This window comes from Aquila chrysaetos, chromosome 22 (genome assembly GCF_900496995.4).
Source record: "Aquila chrysaetos chrysaetos chromosome 22, bAquChr1.4, whole genome shotgun sequence".
NCBI lineage: Eukaryota > Metazoa > Chordata > Aves > Accipitriformes > Accipitridae > Aquila > Aquila chrysaetos.
In genome coordinates this window covers 3,747,992-3,773,792 of record NC_044025.1, presented here as the reverse complement: position 1 = coordinate 3,773,792, position 25,801 = coordinate 3,747,992, and the positions used below count along the sequence as shown (strand labels likewise).

General features: G+C 40.7%; 1 protein-coding gene across 9 annotated transcripts in view; it reads left to right on the top strand.

Moving 5' to 3' along the window:
* Positions 1 to 25,801, top strand: part of KCNIP1 (potassium voltage-gated channel interacting protein 1) — a 467,611-nt gene that overhangs the window by 401,627 nt on the left and 40,183 nt on the right. The window lies entirely within an intron of this gene.

Sequence of the window (25,801 nt, the reverse complement as noted above, 5' to 3'; positions counted from 1 at the left end):
AATAACTACTTGATGAAGCAAATGAGGTATTTTTTTAAAACAAAGGTGCCCCAAGTCAGTGAGTATATTCTTGATTCGATCACTAATTGTGCAAAGTTTATCTAGTAAAGGAAATAGCAATGATAAAATATTAGCATAAACAACTATGTGACTTTATTCAGGTATTATCTTTAAAATATGAGTTAGTTAAGGCTGATGAAAGACTGAATAAAAGTAGAGGAAATGTATATATTTAAGATTACCAGTAAAACATATTAAAAGCAAGAAAAGCAGATGGAATTTTAACCTGCTACTGTAAAATCAGTGCTGTCACATAATCCTAGAAATCCTCCTGCAGGATTAGGAACAAATATGAAAAATGGCCTAAATAAGAGTTATTTTATTTAGATTAAGAAAAGATGTGAATTGGCATGTATTTGTCATTACATGAATGTTGATATTTCTAATTACAAAATGAGTATCCTGGGAGCTTTTAGTTTGCTCCTAGAATGTCACTGGAGTTCAGTTACATAATTAGAAATAAATTAAGATCTCTGACAACTAATTTCAAATAATGTCAACAGAAGTGCTCACCTTAAAAATAATCTGTCAAGTCAAATGCTGAGGCAATTGCATTGCTACCTGTTTTAACTGCAAGAACGTTTTTATACCTTCTTTCCAGACCTAATTACTGTAATTCCAGGGTCTGCTCTTTTCAAAGTAATTGCTTTCCCCAGAAGAGCCTCCCCAGTGTTCCCCCAGCAAAGTCAAATATGTGACAGGTGAGAAAGTTGTCTGCTCAAAGAGGAAATGACCAAAAGTGAACAAATAGTCCCAACTTGTATTCACTAAACAGCTCTGGCTGCATTTTGTTTGCGGTCATCAGTCAATAATCCCTCAATCCATACAACTGTAGAAGGGTATAGCATTTCTTTTAACTCATTGTAAAGGAACACTGGCAGAATTCCTGATACACATAGTTCATGATTGCTGATGGATGACTTGACAGTGTATAGAGCATGATACTATAAACCTTTTTAGCTTTGGATAATTTTTCTTGGAATTCTTTTTTTCTGGGTGAAAAATAGTTCACTTGGAGGCCAAGATGTATTTATTTGGTACTCATTAAATTATATGAGCTTGTGTTTTTCCCTTCTGACTCTGTACCTGTGCTAAGAATTACTTATGTGTAAATAGCAACATTAATGTAATACAAGTGATCATTAATGTAGTGCAATGCAGATTTCAATAACTTGGAAATCTTTAAAGGTGGCATTAAACTGTTTTCTTTGATGTGCTAGGTGGCAGCAATGGGAAAGGTACAGTGGGTGCTTATATATTGCAACATAAATATTTCTAACATCTTTATATTCACTACAAATGATCACTGCTTTTTGTTTATAAACAACTAGAAATTCCATGTGCTTTCTCATGGCTGTGTGAAGTAATACTAAAATAAGATACTGAAATTGGCTTTATTCTTATTCCTTTTAAGAACTAGAATTATTCTGTCTCCTGTAAGTGGAACAGGCTTACTGAAACAGTGTTCCTTTGTCCTGTTTAAAGAAAACAAAAGAAAACAAAACAGAAAAACCCTGAGTGCTGATTCTTTGTTAGTCTAATGTAAGAAGCAATAATAATGGGGAGGGAAATAGTGTAGACAGTAATTTGGAAAATGTGAGGTTTTAGAATTTGCTGCAGCTGAATGCATGTTTGGTCAGTTCTACCTTCTCTGTTAGTTATGTTCCAGAGGTGAGGTCCCATTCTTGCTATTAGTTCATTCAGGTGTTTGACTGGAAAGGACTGAAACCAGAGACATTAGTGGCAGTTTTAATCTCTGAGCACAGCCTAAAACTGTTGAGCATTTTTTAATAAAATATTAAACCAGTAGGAAAGAATCCGGGTTTTTTTCTGATTTCTTTTGTTCCATCTGAAATGCAGGTGCAGCAAGTCTGTGAAATGATCCCCTAAAACTCAACCAAACAGAAGAGCTCCAGTAAGATCAGACCTTTGCCAATTTTACTGTTAGTGTTTTCGGAATTCTTCATTAAAATGTTTCCATTTGCTTAAAACCAAGGGGCAGGTGGGTAGTGTCTAAATATAGTTGAGGCAAACTTTGCTTAATTAAAAAGTTCTGCAGAGCATGGGGCAATTTTTTGTGACCCTAATAGATACAGAAATGTTGATGACTTGTTGCTTTATGCTTCTCTCACTGTTCTGTCTTTTGGGGTTTTGTGTTTATTGGCTGTCCGCGCTGCAATTTTGCACTTTGACAGAGAGCTGCTACAGTCTTGCTAGGTTAGTTCCCAGCTCCTAAGAGCTATACACAACCACATCCAAAAGGGTGGGCTAAAAGCTGAAGATTGGTTTTCCTGAGTGCAACAATGCATCCACAAACAATTATATGTATTACATATAATTTGGGGAAACATCTGGTGAAACCTTGTACTAACTTATGGTTGGAGACCAAAAACCTGCTCTGTAAAGCGAGACTAAATTCTGGCTGTATGTTTGTTCTATGAGTTTGGCTTTAACTCAACTTCTTTGCAGAACATCCGTCCATCCTCCAGGTACCTTTGAAGCATTCATAAATCATATTTCTTCAAATTAGAAGGATCCAGAGCGAATACGAGTTGTGTTTTTGGACAAGTTCAGTATTGATCCAATCATACCTATGGCAGGGTACAAAACCCTGAAAATAAGTGAAGTAAAATATACCGTCAAGTATAGTGTTAGGGATTTAGCTTTTTAATGTAGGAAAGCCTGCTGGTGTCAGTTGTAGTCACTTGTTTTATGACAGAAGATTAGAAGCAGGTGCGCAAACATTTTTCTTGGTTGAATAAATAAATTTACAAACCGGCTATCTCAGATGCTTCAGAGGTTGTTACTGTATGTGTCTACATAATTCAACAGTATGTCAGAAATATACTGCCAGCTGGTAGATTTCAGTTGCCACTGAGAGAAATAATTTTAATATGACTGCCAATGAGATGGGGTCTTAAAGTCAGTTCTCTGTAACTTCACTAGAGTAAGTGCTTCCAAGTCTTTCTCAGTGCCCCTGTTTTCATGTGGTGTGTCCAGTACATGATGTTATGCGGAGAGAGGAGATAGACATTTACTGTTGTATCAAGTAACCAACCCTTAAGGTAATCCAGACCTCAGACTTAGAGGCTTGCTCCTCATAGTGCCTTTACTTGTCAGCAGCTGAGTTCAAAACTAAACCAGCTGGATCCTTAAACAGGCACTCTGCCCAAGTTCAGATCCTAAGTAACCACAAAGAGGTAAGATTTATAATCTGGTAACTGGTCACCTCAAATTGTATTATTATTGCCTGTGGTAGTGTTGCAAATCCTGGGGCTGGGAATAGCCAAAGACAAATAGTACGCAATACTGATTTGATTCATGAGGTACTGTATGGTTTTAAGTAAGAGTATGTAAAGGTTAAAGCCTCTGAAGTGGAGATCGGTTCCTCACAAGGAGCAGACCAGGGTTCCTACTCTGGCTCTACAAAGATATTTATTGCTCAGCTGCTACAGATATTAGCTGACCTGCAGTGAAATGTATATTCTGGGGTTTTCTCATAATTCTCATAATTTGATAAGGTATTGATTAATCTAAATGTGGAATAGGGATATTCTTATATAAAAGCTCTTATGACAGAGCATGTTCTTTCCTCTAGCTTCAGGTGGGAACTTCAAACCCACTTTAGAGAGAGGGAAAGAGAGGAGAGAAGTTTGAGCAGATTAATCTTTCTGAAGGAATCTTTCTCCTCCAGGGTATGGCCTCTGAAGGTGATCAGCTATGAGGTAATAGGAACCAAAAATGCTGGTTTCAGCCCATTAATGCTGCATGATGCAGAGGCTGTATTATAGCTGAATTAACACATTTCTTTTCAACTATTCCTACCCTTGTACAGTTTTTTCTTCATCCAAGGCAGAAATCGAGTGTTCTTTCTGCCCCCCACCCCCAGCCTGTTCAGAGACAGAGCCAGTGTGAACTTCTGCCATCAGCCAGGGGTAACTTCAGCCCCCATGAAGCAGTGTGGGCAGCCAGTGTGTAGGGTGCTGTGCTGGGAGGCACTTCTGAAGTGCCTCAGTAGTGTCACTGCTGGCAGAGGTTGGAGCAGTACACAAATACAAGAGTCCAGTTCCTTTCCCCACTGTGCTAATTCCTCCACTTCTTAATATTCATGCAATTATTTCATAGGGAAGATAAGAATATCTATTATTCATACTCTTTAAAGCGCTCAAATGAGAGGTGTTACACTGTAATTACAGATTGCATTTTTGTATCTTCTCTGAAGAACAAGGTAGCAGGCACCTGAGCCTGTGCACTGCATCCTCCAGTCCTCAGTTACTCTCACTGTAGGATCCTGTTTCTGTTGGTTTCTTTGATGCAGTTTCTCTTTTGTTCTTTCCCGCCACCGTTAATTGCCTTTTTTTGTTGTTGTTGTTAAATAAACAGTGTACCTGATGACAGTTGCTGGCTGCTTGCAATTTTTTTTGCTTCTCAAGTTTTTCTGCACTGTGTTGTAGTATGGCACTTTCCTACCTTGACTCTCAGTCATGCTCACTCAGATGAGCCGAGAAGTACAATGCAAATTAAACAATTTTAGCTTTAAATAGAAGGGAGTAAAAAAGAAAACATTTGTGAAAGTTCTTGAAAATGGCTTCCATTATTCCATGTACCTGCCTTCCTGGGTAGGACCTATACAACTTTTTAATAGGAAAGGAGGAGACCTATAAAACTTTTAAAGTTAAGGCTCCTTAATATTTTAAGGAGAACAATTGTTACCCTTAAGGATTACTCGATTGCACTTCTGAAGACCCCAGTTAGTTGTATAATAGAACATAATATGTTGCAATATGCTACTGAAATGAGAATATTCCCCTACCTCCTCAGGTGAAGTTAGCCTTGTACTGCCCCTGTGGTTACAATTGAACTGCTATATTTTAAGGACTGCTCTTTGCAAGGAAACGTAGATGTTTTGTGCATGGTTCAGTATGAGCTCTGATAGAAAACATGCATAGTTTGATCTGGGGCAGAGATTTTGATGTTTTTCATAAACTTTCCTCTTGCTCTTATATATGTGGTCATCTGCATACGAGGTTGTATACTTCTTTCCTTTCATACATGAAGTCATGTAGCTAGCTATGTTACAATTATCAGTAGTTTTGTTATGAGGAATTTTTTTACAAGGCCATCCTGGATCATTTGCTATCTGTATGAAGAGTACTGAGGGCACAGTAGCCTTCCCCACTTCCCTCTTGGCCCCATCCACATCCCTGTCTTGCAGCAGTGTGAATTTGAATGCTTTTAGCCCTTAAGCTGTGCATAAGCTGTGGTGATGTATGGAAGCAGGCCCATGTCTTCATGACTGTGCAAATTTATTTTTTTTTTTTTTTTTTTTTTTTTCCTGAGAGTGTAGGGAACTGAATCAATTTGGTAGAACAACATTTTGGGCTATGGTTCTTATTGCAACTGTTAAATCCCAGCATCTCTACTAGATCTCAGGGGTTTTTTTGTGGGATATTGGTCTGAGTGAGTTTATGCAATCTTTTACTGTTCAGCTGGAAACAGTGTGACCCTGGCTCTGAGATACGGCAGTAAAAATATATTAAAAACAAAAAAAAACAAAACCAAAAACAAACAAACAACAAACCTCTGGTGGATTATCAATTTCAGAACCTTGCTTTTTTGGGTGCCAGGGATGTATCATGGTAACATTGTGTTCATATGTCTCTGTTTGTATAGGTGTACCACACTGTGGTGGGTTGACCCTGGCTGGACACCAGGTGCCCACCAAAGCTGCTCTATCACTGCCCCCACTCAGCTGGACAGGGGAGAGAAAATACAACAAAGGGCTCGTGGGTCGAGATAAGGACACGGAGAGATCACTCAACCAATTACCATCATGGGCAAAACAGACTCAACTTGGGGAAAATTAACTTAATTTATTGCCAATCAACCAGAGTAGGGTAATAAGAAATAAAACCAAATCTCAAAACACCTTCCCTCCACCCCTCCTTCCTCCCAGGCAGAGCTTCACTCCTGGATTCTCTACCTACCCCCACAGTGGCGCAGGGGGATGGGAAATGGGGGTTACAGTCAGTTCATCACACATTGTCTCTGCTGCTTCATCCTCTTCAGGGGCAGGACTCATCACACTCTTCCCCTGCTCCAGCATGGGGTGGCTCCCATGGGATACAGTCCTTCATGAAATTCTCCAGCGTGAATCCTTCCCACCGGCTGCAGTTCTTCACAAGCTGCTCCAGCGTGGGTCCCTTCCATGGGCTGCAGTCCTTCAGGCACAGACTGCTCCAGTGTGGGTCCCCTGTGGGGTCACAAGTCCTGCCAGAAAACCTGCTCCAGCGTGGGCTCCTCTCTCCACGGGGCCACAGGTCCTGCCAGGAGCCTGCTCCAGTGTGGGCTTCCCACAGGGTCACAGCCTCCTTCGGGCATCCCCCTGCTCCGTCGTGGGGTCCTCCCCGGGCTGCAGGTGGAGATCTGCTCCACCGTGGACCTCCCTGGGCTGCAGGGGGACAGCCTGCCTCACCATGGTCTTCCCCATGGGCTGCAGGGGGATCTCTGCTCCGGCACCTGGAGCATCTCCTCCCCCTCCTTCTTCACTGACCTTGGTGTCTGCAGGGTTGTTTCTCTTACATGTTCTCACTCCTCTCTCTGGCTGCCGTTTCTGTGCCTGCTGCAACTTTTTTTCCCTTCTTAAATCTGTTATCACAGAGGCACTACCACTATTGTTGGTGGGCTCAGCCTTGGCCGGTGGTGGGTCTGTCTTGGAGCCGGCTGGCATTGGCTCTGACGGACACAGGGGAAGCTTCCAGCAGCTTCTTACAGAAGCCACCCCTGTAACACACCACCACCCCACCACCCCGCTGCTATCAAAACCTTGCCACACAAACCCAATACACATGCTCTAAAATATTCATCTTATTTAGACACATTGGTAACTTGCAAGACGAAGTCCCACATTACAGAGAGAAGCAGTCAGAAGATAAATGCCTGAACTATTGCTACTGCTTCATCTTAATACTTCTGAGCATGGTCTTGCTTTATGAGGGTATTATTCGTCCATATGGTAAAACAATATTGCATAATCTATACCCATCAGGGGACAGAAGTAGGGTTGTGCAGCCAAAATTAACTTGAGGGTTCCTGTATTTTGATATCTTGTCTGTGCTCCCCTTGTATAGGGTTTTGTCCATCTGAATCTGGGAAAGTGCATTATATGCATTTATAATGTTTTCTATTTAGCTTTTTAAAGTTATTCCAACTAATTATTACAGTTTTCCTGTAAAGAAATCTCTGAATTTGTTGCAGCGCTTTCAGGGTTTCCTCTCTCACGCAATTAGATAGCCGCTAGACTTCATTATACAGTCTGTTGCAGAAGCTCCTGAAGATTGGTAGCCTTGATACAGCCTGAGCTGTTGGCTCCCAGTTGGGGATGAAGTGAATTTTGTTTGCTACACATAATCTTCTGATTTCCCAGGCCTGGTGGCATTTGCTAATGCTTAAGGAGTCTCTCTAGATTAGCTTCTGACAGCCGCTTGTGATGTTCTGTGGCTTTTTTCTCAGCTTCAGCTCTGCTAAGGAGAGGGAGAGGTTTTGACATTGTGGATTAATTGCAGTCATTCCGCTCCCCGAGGAACTTAATTTGAGTTGTTCATGCTATTGCTTTCTTAACGCTGAAGCTTTTAGTGTCCAGCACTCTTTCAGGCAGGCAGTTCAAACCTTTTAACTAGAAGGGGTTTGTTTTAGCAGCAGAGATTCTGCCTCAACCCTCTGGATCTATGGAGTGATTCAGTTAGTAGCTGTAATTACTCATGGCTGTGTGTTTACCAGAGCATATCGCACTACTCTGCTGTTTATACTTTGATGTTTATCATAGTTGCTCTACTGCTAACCTTTCTTTCTTGAAATAGTAATTTCTTGTTTATTTTTGTTCATGTAGTAAAGCTTCCCATGTTTCACATGTCCTGTGTCCTCTTGTGTCTGTAAAAACTGCCTTGTGTGTTTGTACCTGTGCATACTAATTTTTATTTTTCTTGTGGCTTATCAACTTAGCTCTGCTCTTCGTGTCGCACTTCCCTGGCTTTCAGATTTAATCTAGATAGATACACTGTTTCTGTTGCTACTGCAGCTGCTGTTTTGCCTCCTTTTGCACTCTTGTAGGGTTTTGTCCCTCAGCACCCTTGCAGTGTGGTAAGGGTTATGGAGCTCTCAAACCCGGTGTCCATATGACAGCAGGGTACAGCCCTTCAAGGAGCAAAGCTGTGTTGACTGGCTCTGTTCATCTGAAATGCTACCCTGTCTTTTGCACTTCATCATGTTAATGTCTCTCTGCTTTTTATCAGAAGGTTCTAAATGTCACTGCTTTACAGAACCTGTGATGGGACCTGAAGTTCTGCTCTTTTAGTCTTTCTGCCCCCGGGGCAAATCCATCTTCCCAGTTTGGTACTAAAACCTACTCTTTTTGCTTACTTGGATTCTGTGTTCAAGCAAGACTAACATAAACTATGTGTTAGGTAATGTCAAAGTTCCTAGCTGGTCCTCTTTCCCACATAGACTTTCTTGAACGTTTACTTTGTCTTTAGCACATAGTCTGGTCAAGAGACTTCCCTGCAAGTGTTTAGTGTTTCCTTGCTTACTTTGATTAGTGCCTTCCTGCTTAAGCAATTAGGAGCTTGTTTTGATTTGATTATTTATGATTAAGAGGTAGAATTAATACAGTACCCCTTTTCTAGCTCTATTAATGCTCACATTATCTAACTGTCATTCTAGAGGGGACAGTTAAGTACTCAGAAGTGGGAAGTGGCAGATTATCATGTCTCCTAAACCATATCAGCAGATACTGATCTTTATAAAAAAGACTATTAAAGCTATTGCCAAAAATTGTAACATTTCTACAGACAGAATCATATTTTCCCAATTCCCAAGTGATAGTGTTGCATTTTTTTATCTTTCCTAAAGTGGAAGGGAGAGTGTAACAGTAAACTGTGGTACTGTTACCTGATCAGAAAGTAACTCCAGAAACACACAAAGTATGTTTAGAGAGGAGGCATTGCTTTATTCTGTGCAGGGTGCAAGGTGGAAGACTTCCACAAATGAAGCACACAAACTGATGTTTTCAGTCTATACTTATACACTACAGCTAAAACACCATGCCTATCTAATAAATATGTTCTGCCTAACTATTGTATATTCATTATATTGAGCAAGCACAACGTGTAGTTCACCTGAGCAATCATCCCAGAGTCTTCTATGCCTGCCTGGGGGTCTCAGGTGGTTGTTGGGGGTTGTTTGGGGAAGAATACCCCTAGTCCTTTTGTCCTGTTACGGGCATGGGTCATCTGAGGACACCAGGGTCTTTGTTTCTCTTGCCAACCCCTCCTTTTTCAATGCCAAAGGAGGATGTATGTCCTTAATTAGCAAGTCTGTAACTCTGAAATGTCCATTATCTGGTGCCTTCACTATTATCCAAACACTACTTAAATATCCTCTATTGTAAGCAGAATCTTAAACTATATCTTAAACTAGATAAGCTTTACCTTGAGTACACATAATCTAAACAGTCCTTGAATAGCAAGCATATCACACTTCTCATGTTTTAGTTTTTTTCTTTAAGCCATCACGGCCATCTTATTTGTTAATCAGTCTTTTGAAGGCTTGAGGCAACAGTACTGATCCTGAACTAGAGACTACCAGCTTCTTCCTTCTGTACTAATTTATGCAAAGAACTGGGTAGAAAACAGTTAACATTTTGCAGCAATTCAGTAAAAACGTCTTTTTTCAGGGATATTCAATAACGCTGAAACTTTGAAACTTTCATGGTTGTTATCTAACAAATTCCTTCAGTGAGACATAACAATTAATTCAGTTATTTAAAAGCATTTACTTTCCAAATTCAAGGTTAGCATCAGTAGGTACAAATATCCCACAAGCACCCCATAACTCGCACAGGCACAAAACTGATAGTCTGTTTGAGGCATTATACTCACCTGGTCAGAGCCAAAGCTGTAGCTTTTAACTGTTGTTTTGGGGGAAAAAGCTCTTATGGGAAAAGTACGTAAATGCTTCATAGAATTTTAGGAAAGTAGATGTGGAAGGTGAAGAGGTTTCCTAGTCCATCCTCCTGTCTCAAAGCAGCATTGTACCTGTCTGTGTCAGCATGGCAGACTCATTACAAGTATTATTTTGTCTTCAGTCCACCAATGGACATGGAGACCAGATGATTTCTTTTATTTTTGTACGAGCCTTTTAAAGAGTGTTATGTTCTTTCAGGTTCCTCTTCGCTAGTCTAAATAACTCTAATTCTTTTTGTCTTTCCTTGTTTGTTACGTGATTTAGCCTCTGATCATTTTCATTGCTCTTACCCTGAAGTATTTGTTGTTAATGCACATCTTTCTTGAAGCTGTGACCTAACTGCCATTGAGCACAGCAGAGGGATTATTTCACATGGCTGGCAAAGTATATCCCTGTTTGTATTTTTGGTGAAGTGCTTGTTGTCTTTGCAGCAACACGAGGTCAGTCATTTATGTTCAGCTTCTGACCCACCATAATGGACAGATCTCTAGCCTGGCCAGCTGTATTTGTGTGGTTTATTCTGTTGTCAAACTTAAAGCCCTTTGCATTTGTCTTTACTGAATTCCATCTAGTTACCTTTGGGCCTTTTCTCAAATTTGTGAAGGTTTTCTGTAGTCCTTTCCAACATGATGATACCTTTCCTGTTTGATCATCCAGCTTGGTAACATATACATTGACCACAACTAGACCCAGGAAAGACCTTAGATGCTTGAGTCGCGCTTGATCCCTTCTGTTGTTTTGATGCTGAACCACTGAGAGCTGCCCTCTGAATAGCTATCCAGCCAGTTTCCATCTACCTTATGGCAGTTTCGTAGACCATTCTTTTCCCCAGCTTCCAGAGGAGAATGATATGTGAGACAGTGCCAAAAAGTATTACTCAGATGAAGATGTAATGCATTCTCTGTTTCTCTCCTCCGCACAAGGGTGCTCTATATCAATTCAGTTTTATTCTATTGCAGTTTTGACAACTTGGTAACCCGTGCTTGTAAGCATATATCACTGATTGTTCCAGTATTTCCTGAGAACTGAAGTGAAAGATGAAAAAATTACATGGTCCTGTAATCCTTCCCTCTCCTTTAGCTGTTTGTCCCTTCAGGACAAAGTAGAAGGCCCTGCCTTTGGTCTTCCAGTTTTCTGAAGGTAGGGAAAACACAGTGATCACCAGTACCTGGGAAGCTAGGAAGGAAAACAGGATGAGAATATAATGGGAAACATCCCACGCAGCCCTGTGTTTTGGATTGTCTTTTATTAGAGACTCTGGCTGAGATACCATTCTCTTCTTCCCCTTCTCTTTCTGTGTAGTGCAAAGAGGTGGTGCAGTGTCACCTGCCCACAGGCATTGCATGGCAGTGCAGGAGGAGCTGGTCCAGACCCCTGGTTTGTGTTGATTACAGTGAGATGCTAATACTATATAATAAGAAATCTGAAAGCATTCCATTTACTTTGGCTAGCCCTCCCCCCACCCCAAGTCATGTTCTCTCATTGCTGGTATAGCTCTTTAAGAACTGCATCACTCTATGGCTTCTTAATTCTGGTCTATGCATTTTCGATGTGGGAGTGTGTGTGGGGTCCACACTGTCCATCCAAAATTACTAACAGGTAATTTCAGGACAACTGTAATACCAAGAAGATGGAAAATGCCCTTCCTCCTCTTTCATCTGACAAAAATACACCACCTGTGGTTTACGATTCCTGCCTAAGTAATCAACTATGTCAGCATTCAGTCTGAGATCAATAACATTTTGTGGGACTACCACAGGCATGTAATTCAATCAGTCATCCCTTAGGATGTATTCTGTGTTTGTGTTTCCCCTTTGGCTTTAAAAGTTCTGATTGAATAGACATGGATTTTATTTTTAGTCCATTGGTACAATAGTCGTTCTATGTGCAGCATGGCAAGCCTTCCTCTTCAGAAAGCATCTCAGCATCACCAGACCCTTCTTCAACAAAAAGCACTGCAGAAAAAAAGTAGTATTTGCATAATACTTACCTGTGGCAGTGTAGAGGCGAAGAAATGCTATTTTAATTTTCATTCATATTCTGGTGAAGAGGGTGTATCAGAGTGTTGTGGTGAAAGATCTAGGAGTGAAGTAAGGGTGTAGAAAAACAGAGCAACAACAACCTCCCTTTGAAAGCACAAACCACGTGTTTTAATAAGTTAACACATGTGCCATCAACAGAAAGCCCAAGCACAGCAGACTGCATGTAAGTGTTTTGGAGGAGTGAGCATGGCTGAAAGTATAGAAGTGCCCTCCATGAAATTCTGCAGCAGATGGCCAAGAGAAGAAAGGAATGTATTTTCAGTGTGATAGCCAGAGTGCTGGAGGGAGAGGTAAAAAGTAAACTGCTCTGTGAAGTAGTTACCGCACTTACAAGTGCTTATTGTGCTTTATGTGTTGGTGTTTGAAGAACGTGGGTGTTGAGCTGACTTAGAAGTTTGTTCAAGGTTTGAGAAGTGCAGACCTTTGTGATAGTGATGAATCAGCTAGATAACTAACTAAAGTAGTTACCTTACAAAGCCTAACTTCAAAGGGGACTCCTTGGGCCTTTTTTTAAAAAACGTGGTAGGCATGCAAAAAGAATGTACTGATATACCACAGCAAAACTTTAAATATATCACACACCATAATTCCATGATTTCTGTGCTGCTTTTAATTCCACATGTATGTAAAAATGCAGTAATTACATGAGTTTTGTATCTATTTACATACCTTCCCTTCCATCTTGCCTCTATGCCTTCAGACTCCCTCCCTAAATCCATCACTTTATCTGCTGGGTAGAAGGATGTTAGAAGAGGTTAGTATTCTGTAGACTATTTTAAAATAAATTTAATAGAATTGCACAAAACTTGATGGATATCCTTGGTTTCATTGCAGGGATTTTCGTTTGGCTTCAATTTTTGTCAAGATAAAACACGTACACGATAAGCTGTTCTAGCATATATCTAAAGAGAAGGAGCTTATGCTTTACTGGTTTTCTAGAGCTGCAAGAGAGGCTGTGGACTGTAACATGCTGCATCAAATCCACCTTGCAAAACAGCAAGCTCCAGGTAGCATCTGCACTTCAGAAACACAGTATGTATAAGGCAAGATTTGATGCCATGTGATGCACTCGTACATGTGGATCCACATCATATCAAATTGTAGTGGGGGTAAATGCAGTCAGTGTGGAGAAGGGTGGAGACTTTGGTGTATGTAGTGCCAGCAAAGCAGATGCTTGTTTTAAGGAAAAGCTAGTGTGGATTAAGAAAAATATATACATGACATTTTCTAAACTGAATGGCAGCATCACTGAAGATGAGTTTGTCCTTGTGCAAAGCTTATTTCTGAGAGGCTGTCGAAACCATTCTTAATTTATAACCTGTGGAAGTGTTGGCTACGGAAGTTAGAGATTCCTCAATGCTACTGAACCGGGTGTCAGGCTGCTTGGCAGATGTTATGGTGTCTGTGATTGATTGGTACAGATCAAATTGGGTACACTTGATGAGCCTGGTCTTCTGTTCTCTCACTGTTTATTGTCTCTTTGCCTTCAAGACCTTTCTGTGATGTATTTTGGGATGATGGGGGATTCGGGCAGGATTGTGCATCAGTCCCATGCAGTTTATTTTGTTTAGCAGGGAGAGTGTCTCCAAAACAACATAATAAAAAAAACCCCCAACCTCCTGAAGGTTAAAGCAGAGTTTTAAAGTATAATCTAGAGGGATTTCATTTTCCGAGGAAGATTTTTTTTTTCTTTCAATTATATCACAACAGCAAGGTTGCATAGTGTCAACAGATGCGAAGGATCCAGTCTAACCTCTAATTGTCCCTATCTATGAATTCTCAGGGGGATAAATACAATGTTCGGTGAAGCACATCTTTGCTGATAAATTTAATTAAAATATATTGGCAAGTTAGAGACACAAGTTGAAGATGTTTTAAATGAAAAGCTAAGTCTATCTGGATGCTGAGAGGTTTCATTTCCTTGCAGTGAGGGCTTGTCACATGGTAGGGGGTTAGAATGGATGTCTGAGTTTTAAGCTACATCTGAATGCAGCCATCCTTTGACCGGTGAAGATGATGAGGAAGCGGTGTGCTGTTGCTGGAGTGAATGGAGAGCACCAGCGCAAGGGCAAGCTTTATAAGGAAGCCATCTTGTGACACTAAATCTGTCTAAATGTTCTCATGCAAAACTCCTTTGGGCAGACTTGGCTTTGGAGAAGACTTCAGAATAATTCTGAAGGGGTTGAAATGTCAGCCAGTTTTGTTTGGAAGGAATTCAGATATCTCTGTTGATCCTTCCAGCTCTCAGCTACTTCAGATGCCTTCAGGTTTTGTGACATGTAGACCCTGGTGGGGTGATGCAATTTTTCTCTTTCTTTTGATTGGGCAATTGCTTGTACGCCTTAGAGGCTCCCTGTAACAATACACTGATCTTATTACTGTGCGTTTTGGAGGTAACTTAGTGCATGTACTGATTGTACAATATTGTGTTCTGTCTGCTTTAATATATCTAATGTGGTGACTTCCTCCTGCGCAGCAGGCATTGGCCTAGCACAAGAATTCTATCACTGAGGGAATACTAAAATAGTTTTTAATCAAATCTAGAAATCCAAACAAACTAGCAGAATATATCTGCTCCAGCTATTTATCATAGAATCATAGAATCATTTAGGTTGGAAAAGATGTTTAAGATCATCGAGTCCAACCATCAACCGTGCCCACTAAACCATGTCCTGAGTACCGTGTCTACGCACTTTTTGAATACCTCCAGGGATGGTGACAACCACTTCCCTGGGCAGCCTGTTCCAATACCTGACAACCCCTTCAGTAAAGAAATTTTCCCTAATATCCAATCTAAACCTCCCCTGATGGTGTTTCCCAACCTTCTAATGGCGCATATAACTTGAAATGCTGTCTGATAGGTGAAATTCAGGGTGAGGCTTGAAAAGATCTGGGTTTTAATCCTGTCTGGCCACTGTCCTGCTGGGTGACTTGCCATGAAGTCAGTCCCGTCAGTAAGGTCTGGGTAATGAAGACAAAATTCTAATACAACTTCTTTGCCTGCCAGAAGTGTTCAGGGAATTATTTGTCTGAAGCCAGAATGGAGCTTACTTTAATTTTCTTTTCATCCTATTCTGGAAGTACAATACGTTCATAATGACTATCAGTTTGATTATTTTATTTGTCACCAGTTAAGTTTTCTCAGAGCACTATTTAGCATGCCTATTTTTTTTCCTTGTATCAACAGTTTTACAGAAACAACAGTAAAAAAAAAAAAAGCATCTTATCTGTGCAAGGCCTGCAATGTGTAAAACTTTCCAGACAGAAGCTCTTCTCTTGGTGTCAGATATGTTTTTACATTTATACTGAGCTGCGAGATGATAATCCAGGCTTTTCTCATGGAATTGAAACATAATAGAGTTTGGGGGAGGCATAGCAGCTATGCAGATTGGGTATATGCAGCACAGAAGGACCTAGTGTTTGCTTGCAGGTTAATGTATGAACAATTGAAAATCTTAGTATGTTCTGTACCAGGGTGTGATGATGTTAATATAGACTACTTGTGGCTAAGCATATATATATGTTCTTCCAGACCCCTCCCTCATTTTTATCTGCTTTTGCTGAAAACTTAATTCATATCCTCCCAACTCTATAATAATTTAAATAATTTATATATACCAATTAGCTGTCTGGAAGATGCCAAAAGACATTCATTTCACCAACCCTGAAATCCCTCCTTCAGAATTAAATCAAAGCACTCTGCAATATTAAGACCATTACAAACTTTCTAAGACAGTTAATAGCATAGAAAATGGTTTCTGTATGGAAGGCGCTGCATTTGTGGACTACAGAACCACTTTGAAATGCAGAGTACGCACAGAGGCTTCATCCCTCTTGAATTCCATATGTCCTCTCCATTCAGGTCCAGAGATGGTGAGAGCAGTGAACAATGATGTACCCCTAAGAAAAGGGGATTCCTGTGTTGGAATACCAACTTGTTATTTTGCTGCCTTTCAGACAGCAACAACAGGAATCACAGTGTTGCTGGATAAATGTAAAATGATGTGGTCTTATTTTAAAACCTGCTTTGCATTTCATTGGCTCTAGCTGAAATCCTCTGACTTCTACTTGTTTCTGGTTTACATTAGTGAGAAGAGTACCTGTCCCTTTACGCTCTCTCTGTACCTCATAAATTCCTATTTTCTGTTGAGAGAGGTGCCGGAGAGCATCAGCTGGGGTAGCGCTGGTCATAACTGAGCTGTATCTGACACTGAGTAGTAAAGTTTGGACAAAGCCATCCAGCTAGTTTATTCTCAAATTTTACAGCTTTCTCAGCAATAAACCTGCCTGTTGACAACTGAGACAGAATCTCCTGATGGAGAGCAGCAACAGAAGACACATAATTAGCCTTATAAAAGTGTAAGTAGTGGTGCAGATTCTGCTGCCTTTATTTCAAGCGTTGTGAAGATCACAGTGCACAGCACAAAGTTAAGCGGAGCCCAGTGCTGTTTGTCCAATTAGGAGCTGTAGCAGTTGAAAGAACAGAGAAGTAGCTGACTTAGGCATGAATATATCTTTTTTGAATGCTGTTTAATTGAAGTTGTTTAGTATGAAACCTTTTTGTTTAGTACGAAACCTTGGAGGAAGGATTTGGCTTAGTTTAGTCAAGGATGTGGGACACAGAGGGAGCTAAAGGAAAAGTGCTCTCATGACACTTCCAGCTGTATGGTTTGGAGTTGTTCTCTGCACTTCTAATGAAATCTCTACAGTCTGCATTTTGTGTTTCATCCTTTTAGATTCTGGAGAAAAAATTCTAACCAAAACAGCTTTGAGTGATAGTTGTCCTTTTCTTAGAGACTTACCTAGTATCTTGCTTTTGGTAAAATGTGTAACAATTCATACTGGTACTGTGACAGGTTTAGGCTATTTCTGTCTGTGTCAGTAGTCACATCTGGACTGCATGGTGGACTAAATAGAAATGTCTAATATTGATGATAACAAAGAATTAGGAAATTAAATGCAGTTTATCTTAGGGAATGTTAGGATCCAGGCTCGTCATGGTGATTAATGGTTGTTATTTGCAACAATAATCTAAATATAGTCCTCCTTGCCACATAATCACTGTGTCGTGCTGTAGTATCATGCACCAAGATTCATCACAGTGTAGTGATTTATTTATTTTTATCCAAGCCCACCTGTACTATGAACGCTTTACTGCCAGCTTTATCAGCTGGGATGTTGCTGAAATTCATGTACAGGGTCCGTACTTTATTTTTCATTTATCCACTGTGAACCTGAGCAATTTTCCATAGGGAAAGAACGAAGGAGAAAGATTACTTCAGGAACAAAAATACAAAACCATGGAGATCCTGTCTAGTGAGTTTTGATTATTAATTTATAATTCAGCTGTGCAGATTTATTTCTGGGTGAAGATTGGCAGCTTATCTTTCAGTCTTTGAAGGTGATCCTATAGTTGAGTTCAATAATACAAAGCTCTGGCTAGCTGTTGAGTAGCCAAACAAGAAACCAGCAGTTTGTTGAGTCTGAGTTGCATCCTATAGTAATAGTGTATTTTGGCTTGTATAAAATTCAGGTCATAGTATATTTATAAATTAAAAAGGGTAAGATGAGTAGCACTGTGCCAGGGTTTCCCTGCTCCTTGAGGCTCCTTGCAGGCTGGACACACCACAGTAGAGGCTGCACAGCAAAATCTGCCTGCAGAGCCTGTCTGACAAGGCAATACAAAGGTCTGAGCTTACAGACACCTACCATTCACAATCAATTCAGCATGTGAAACAAAATTTTTCTTAATCGAGTGCAAAGTGTTTTCCTTTATAATGTAACTGAATCTTAGCGCTGTAAATCCTTCTAAAATCTTGCATAATTATTTGGCTGTTGTGCTGAGGACTTTCAATGCATATATATTACTTGCACCAAAGCCGTTTACCAAATGCTGAAGTTCAGATGACCAAAGCACCCACAAAAACTAAGTACAGCTGGGTATCTAAAAGAAAATGAACATGGTAAGAACTTGTAATACCTTAAGCAAAATGGCATCACTGCCTGCCTTAGCTGGGCAAGAGAGATACCCTTCTCTAAGCTATCTTTTTGGTGCAGGTTTGAGTATACAAGTGACTGTACAGTCGCCCCAAAACTGAATTTCTCAATGTGTTTTGTTTCTTCAGTCCTGCCACTGCATTGCAAATGGAAATTATTCCATTCCTAGATGTTACTGGAATTATTTTTCTGAGTGAACCTTTGTGAGCTGGGCTTCTTGTATCTTCAAGGAGCAAGTAACTGGGAGGTTAGTTGTGCTTGAAGGGCTGACCACTCACATGTGTGATGACCAGCAGAAGTCTCTAAACTAGGAATAAAAAATCTGCCACTCGGGAAGAAATCCTCATCAGACAACGTTGTTGCTTGTTAAGTGGTGCAGTGTTAGCATATGCGGAGAAGAAAATGCTCCTTCCTGGTATACATCTTAAAATGTGAAGATGAGAAGAAAACCTGGCTTTTGCTTTCATATGAGAATTTAGCAGAAAGAACAGATAGTATTTTGTGATTTACCAAAAAATCTTTTTTTCCTCTTGCTTCTACCCCCTTCTTTTTTGTATCTTTAAAGTGATATTATGAGGCTCTTTAAACCAGTTTCATTACAGTTAATTCACCCTCTCCTCAGGCAGCTGCAGCTTTATGTACCAAATTTTTATTATACCCAGAAGCTTTCTGCCTGCTAATAAGTAATGGTGGTAAATTTTTGTATGAAATAAATGTGGTTTCTCATTGCAGCAAAAAGGAAAAGTAGTTTGTCTTCCCCCCCCCCCCCCCCCATGCATCTTCAAATTATAGAAATTAAATAGCGTGAAAACAGCATTCATTTTAAAGAGACATGGCTAGGTTAAAAAAAAAAAGATCTTTGACTTATGCCATTAATGATAACTTAGATCATCATTACACAAAAGGTGTTTGGAATCTTGTAAACAGATATTTTTTAAAATAATTTTTAGTGCAGTCTGTAAAGAGCAGTCAGTTGTGCTTTCTGTTCTTGTTCCTGGAGTGAGTTCTGGTGAGCAGTATCAGCCCTCGCAGTGCCCCTGAGAGCAGGGAGGGAAGGGAAGGGGGCATTAAGGTGGGAGGAACAAGAAGAGTGTGACCTGAGGCTGGTAATTTGAACTCTTGAAGAGCCTACCTGGGTTTTGAGGATGCATCCCTGCACTGGCTCCAGGGCAGTCTTTAAGATGGCTTTGCTCTGGTGGGATTTTAAAACTTGCTCATCTTTTTCACCGATTTGCCAAATTATCGCAGACACATTGTTAGTAGTAAGTCTCAAAATTAGAGTTGTGGTCCAGCTTCTCGCATTGTTGCTGAACCACTTCTCACTGACATGAAGCATCACTCGCTAAATACTAATCTGACTGCGTTTGCCTAGTTGTCTCCTTGTTTTCAAGAACTTTAAAGAACCACAAGAGAGCTACTCTAACGTGCCATGTTTTGAAATCTGGAATCACTTCACCTGGCTTGAATAAATTTACAGTTGTAGGGGGAGACATTTTTTTTTGGCTGAAGAACATCCTTGAGAATTTCAGGGTAAGGCTGCTTTTCTTGAAGAAATTGAGTTAGAGAGGCTCATAATTGGAAAGGAATAGCCATTTAAATAGTCAATATAAATGGAACATAATTAACATTACCTTAATCCCTCTCCCATGATTCTTAAATCCACACATGGGAGCCTTGAATTGAGGATGCATGTCCAAATGTATCTTAATTAAGTCCTAATTAATTTAGCTACTTAAACAGTTAATCCTTTCTCTCTTAAAAGGAGATTTCACACTGTGGAAAGAGTAAAACATTTCATTTGTCCATTTCATGACCACCACGCTTTCTAACAACAAAGCTGTAACAGTTCGCGATCCCAGCCAGCAGCAGGACTGGGAAGCGAAGCAGCTGCTCGCAGTACCTGCAGCTGATGAGGGGCTATGGCTGTGCCCACACTGCTGACCTCGGTTCTGCATGGCTCTGTTGCAGTGCCATGCATGTGCATCTGCTGCTATGGCCGAGTACTCATCTGACAGTGGGTGGGGATTTTTTAGGTACAAATAGTGGAAGAGAAAGGTGAAGCTGCCAGACCTGTCCCTAAGGCCAGGAGGGGCAGTGGTGCCCTGTCCCTGCACCTCAGGGCTGCTGCGGCTGCCCCAGGGCAGGAGGGTGGGCTCCCAGCTGCTGGAGCAGTTTGGGCAGCCCAGCTGCAGAGGCTCCCTTTACATGTCTTTGTATGTGCGAACCTCTAACTCTCCATTTTTCTATTATTCTGGGATTAGGCCAAAGATTTATTAAATTTCTTGTAGGTGATTAAAAGGGGAATTGAAATTACAAGATGAAATCTGAAGCATTCAGAAAGGGAAATTTTCCTCCTTTATTCTTCACATGGTCATTAAAATATTCCAAGCTAAATGTTTCTTCCTCCCTAAAATAAATAGGAGTGAGCACTTGCACAGACAGGTCCTAGGTAGATCCTAGACCAGAGGTTCCCATCAGCACACAGGTTGTGGGGCATGGTTACCTCTTGCCTTTCTTGGTGGTCCTGTAGCACGCTGATGTCAGAGCCCAGAGCAAAAGGGAAAGAGCCAAAGGGCTTATCTGCACAAGCAGCTCTTCGGTTAATACTGAGATGAGCTAACCCATGATGGCCCATCTAAACCTGTTCCTTGCACCTCTTGCTCTGTTACAGTTTTGCTCATACAGAGTAGATTAGAGCTGCTCAGCATATGTTGATGATGTTTCAGACAAAATATTCTAATTTATGCTGGTCGTGTATGGAGTGGTTTTAGAATTTATTTTTTTAAAACTGTTCTTAGCAATGCTCTTCTATTTTTGTTTCACCCTCACTTGTGGACTACTATGTGACTTCCTTAAAACAGAATGGAAGAATCAGAATTATGAAATCTAATACATTAAATTATTTTCATGGCTTCCTTAAAATCAAGTCACTGGTAAGAGCTGATAAGCACACGAGAGCAGCATTTTCTCTAAGTGACTGGTTTCCAAATCTTGCTCATATTGCCAGCCATTTCCCAGTACTCACGGGCACTTACCCCCTCATCCTGGTTGCACATCTGTGTTGCTAAATGAAAGTAATCAGAGTCAGCATGAAAATTTAATAAGCAGCATTCTGGCATCGGTCATGTTCTCAATTGTGTATTTGTTTTCTGCCTCCAGAAGTCCTCAGACATTGTCAACCAGAACAGCTCTAGTGTTTACAACACTGATGTTTATTAGCCTCAAATCACTCTCTGTTGGTGGTATTCTGAAAACAGACCAGATCTCTGAATTTGCCAGTATTTTTAGGGGGCTGATCAATGCCAGGCCTCAGCCTGGGAAGCTATAAACCTCATGGCCTTCCTCTTCCAGTCTGAAAACTAATATGTTTCAGAAGCAGGAAGATCCTTAGACAAATTAGTGGAATTTAAAGCTTCTAACTTTAGCATGATAAAGTTTTAAATAGTTATGTATTTTGACTTCATAGCGGCTCATCAAGTGTGTAGTTGGTTGCATCTACATCCTAGGCAGGGTGTGTCTCGCAGTGTTGAGCCTTGTGGCAGTCCCTATTGCCCTTCCAGGAGAAGCAAAACAAAGACAGGAAAAAATGGGAGCAAGTATTTTGCTTGTCCCGTTAACCTTTTGCTGCAGGAACAAAGTTTTAAGGTTCCCAGCACCACTAGCTGGGCCAAGTTTTGGAAATTAAGCTGTTGTCTGTTTCCTGAAACTTTCCTGTTTTGTCTGCTGGGGTTTCAGCTCCCTGCTTGTGGCTTGGCTCCTGCATGGGAGTTTAGGGAAGTCTAGCTCAGTTCAGCCCCTGCTTTGATACAAGGTGCTGGTGTGTTTGGTATGTTGACCATAGCGGAGTGATCTATCACCATATGTGTGGCAGGCTTGGGTTTTAGCTCCTATTTTATGGGGTTGCTTACTGCTTGGTACCAGTGTGTCTGGTCTTTTGTTCTCCCCCCCCCCCCCCCGATTTTTATGCTTCTAAATGGAGCATAGAAACCCATGTGAAAAATCTTTATATCTTCAGACTGTGCCTGTATTTCTCTTTGCTCACTCTCAGAAAGGCACAAGTGGCTAAGGGCACTTCCAGAAGGGATCTCCTTGCTGTGTTGAACCACTCAGTGGGTACCTGTAGGGTTTCAGCAGACCACTGCAGACTGCCAAGCAAAGGGAGGGGGACCTGAACTCCTGACTGAAAGGAAAGGCTTGGCTGGAAGCTGTTTGCTTCCCTGAGTGCTACCTCTTAATGAAGAGTGTTGCTTCTTAATGAAAAGAAATCACTTTTTAGTAATTCTTAGTAAAACTCCTATCTCATTCCTAGGGGAGATGTTTTAAACGGTCTTCTGCTAATTCTCTGAACACTTAAAACTGGATCAAAATGCTCCAGTGAGATTTGTTCTGCGCCCATATAAAATTTGAAGCTGCCTGTTGTACCCATGGCTGTGGATTAAGGAGGCTTTGCAGAGCAGCGCGGCGCGTGCTTGTCATCCTCGGGAGGAGCGGGGGTGTGATGCTGCTCTGGATCGCTTCCTCTCTGTAGAGCGGCTCAGAGCTGATTAAAACAAGAAACAGCCTGCCCTCAGCCTGGAGGATGCTCATGCCACTCTTCGGAGGTAGGAGCACAGGGGAAGGTGAGGGGCGAAGAGCAACTAGGATAACGGGGAGGGATTAGCGGCCAAGCAAGTTGACTGAAACAGCTGCTCTTGGTTGTGTCACCATGGGCCAGGTGTGGCACTGGCAAAAAGGCAAAAGGATTCCTTGTAAGGAAATAAATCTCTGTTAGGTTATCTTGAAACTAATTATTGCTTTCACACTGGAGTCTTACTAACTCCGAAGAATCTACTGTGTTGGATGAGTTTTTCTTACTTTTCTAATTATCATCAGGAGCTGACATTTATTTGGATGAAGAGTTTCAGTGAGCTAATGCCCGCAGCCATGGGCAGTGGTGTGTACATATAAATGCAAGTACTTGATTTATAGGTGTCTGTGTTCAAAATGCTCAAGCACAACAATTAAAGATGTGGCTGAAGAATTTGAATGAATACATAGGTACTAAAGCAGCTTTCTGAGTCAGGAAGTATGTAGGCTGTATTTAAAGAGATACTAGTGTCAGAAGGGTGTTTTAGGTACTGTCCATTTACATTAGTGTTCTGAAGACCCACTTCTTGTTCAGCATCTTGGCAAACCAGAAATTAGGACACTAATGTTTTTTATGAACAAGAAGTCCAGGCACTATTTATTGCTTCCATATATTGCCTGAGATCAGATCCACTTAAATGCTTGAAGTGCGGGTGCTGCCCTCTAACAATATATCTACAGAAATATAACCCATGCCACTGCCAGCACTCTGTTCTTGGAGCTGTAACCCAGGTTTGATGCTGTCAGCTCCCCCACAGTTGCATACTGTGTATTTCAGCAGAAAGCCTTCTTACATAGGCAAATGTGTTTTGGTAAATTTTCTCATGTTCTATTGAAAAATCTGGATCTGTATTGGGACAGTATTTTTTGAACAGTTTCTTCTTTGCAAATAGAGCTAATTGGTACTTATGTTATGCTTAATTATGCTTCACATTTTCAAACAATCTGCTCAACTTAAACACCAGTTCTGAGAAATGGAAAGAAGTAATCTTTTGGGTGATACTGTCCCATTTGGATGGGATTTGTAGCATGCTTATTTAATAGCTGTGTTTCACTCCTCAAGTCTGCCTGGACCAAAACAATTTGTACTTTTTCTAGTCTTTGCACAGGTGAATTGTCATAACGTGGTGGTGAGCTGTCCTGTCTGTTGTTATAGGTAGGAGAATTGCCCAAATTCACTACTGCTGGGGATGCTAGCATTGCCTTTTCATTATATGGCAAATTCTGTTTTACTGTTCTGTTTCCGAACAGGATTAAGTGTATGTTAGTAAACAAAACAAAAATATTTTTTAATTTTTTTAATAAATGTGAGCAAACCCACACATGTTTTCGGCTTGGGAAAATAAATGTTTCTGTAAAAACAAACAAACAAAAAAACCCAAAACAACAAACAAACAAAAAAAACAAACAAAGCTTCCTTTTAAAACCCAAACAAATAGATTGTAAGAAATTGAAACTTAAGGCCAAAGTAGAAATAATAACTGGGGTTTTTTTTAAAGATCTTTACTGTGAAATTTCTGTTGAGCAGAATTCCAGTGTAGGTGCCTGGCTATGAGCATACATATGTTACAGCTCTGCTCATTCACTGTGTAGTTCCCCAGTAATGAAGTAAAAATTTATGGAACTGGGTAACTTAACAGAGAAAAAACTGCAAAGAGCTGTTGCACTGTAAATAGACTGAGACAAACTGACCACCAACATGGTGCCAGTGGAGATAGTTTCTGCCTGTATTACAATGAAATGTGAACATTTGTGAGAAATTAATTTGAAAGATTTTCCTAAATTAAGTTTTCTAAACCACAGTCAAAACTTCAATTTTATGGAAAATAAGTGGGTTTCATTTATTTTCCCAATAAGGAATATCACCTTTGGAAGAGTAACATCTCCCATGAAACAATCTGAATTCCAAACAGCTTCAGTGCCCTGTTTGGGAGCTGAGCCCAAGCTGCTCATGCACCCAAGGGTGGCTCAGACACAGGGACCTTCTGCCCCTCGCGGCTGTGGGGCACCCACCAGGAAGCACCAGCCTGCAGCAGCATCTGGCCCTTGGGTGGTGATTGACCCAGTGTGCTTTGGGTGTCCTTGCTCGGAGGCTGCTACAGCAGTCTTAAGTATCTGTGGCCACATCTAGGTACTTCTGCCAGCAGCCTGCAGCGACTGAGCACAGGCATGCCTTTGGGAAGGCACAGCGAGGCTGTTGATAAGAAGATAATGTGCACACACGTACACATATATGCACATGTTCTTTCTCTCCAGGTGAAAAGTCCCAGTCCAGAATAAAGAAGTCTCAGGTGAGGCTGCAGCTTTGTGATTCCCCCTGCAATCATGACCTTAAACATTGTGTATGTGATTGAGAGTGTCCGTTATAAGGGTTTTATATAGTTTAAGTTGTGTTTGTCCTTGCACCGTTGTCTATTCACCTTCATCTTCCAAATGTCTGCTTAGTTCTCATGTCAGTTCTGCAGCCAGTGCCAAGTGTATGTAATCCCACCTGTTCAAAAAAGGTGCCTCTGAGGGGGGAAACCAACTTCATTTTTACACTGTAGTTAAAACCTGCCTGACTGCAAAAATATAAAATTCTATTTTTCCCATAATAACCCAAGGATAACATGTCCTTGAATTAGGCACTGAACTAATTACTATTTCTGATTGCTTGATTCCCCCATATTATATATTCATTGATTATTGTTCTTCTAAAAGCCTTTTTCTAACTCAAAGCTATAGCAAACCAATGCTCATGGAAATCGGTGCAGTAATAAATCAGGGACTTGAAGTGTCTGATTTGCTTTTCAATGAGGAAAAAAACTTTGGCAGCAATAATTCTTCTAAGAGAGAATAAGTCCATTTGTAATGCATTGTCTTGGCTCATCAGAGGTTTTTTGATGAATAACCTATTCCAAAAAAGAAAAAAATTTAAGTTCAGTTACTTCATTTATAATTCAGAAGTCTCCTATGACTATTTCATTTGTTAAGTGCCCTCTGAAGAGTTTCTGATATTTCTTCTGAAAAAGCATCACAGTTTGATGGCTTGACATATTCTCATGGTTTGCCTTTTC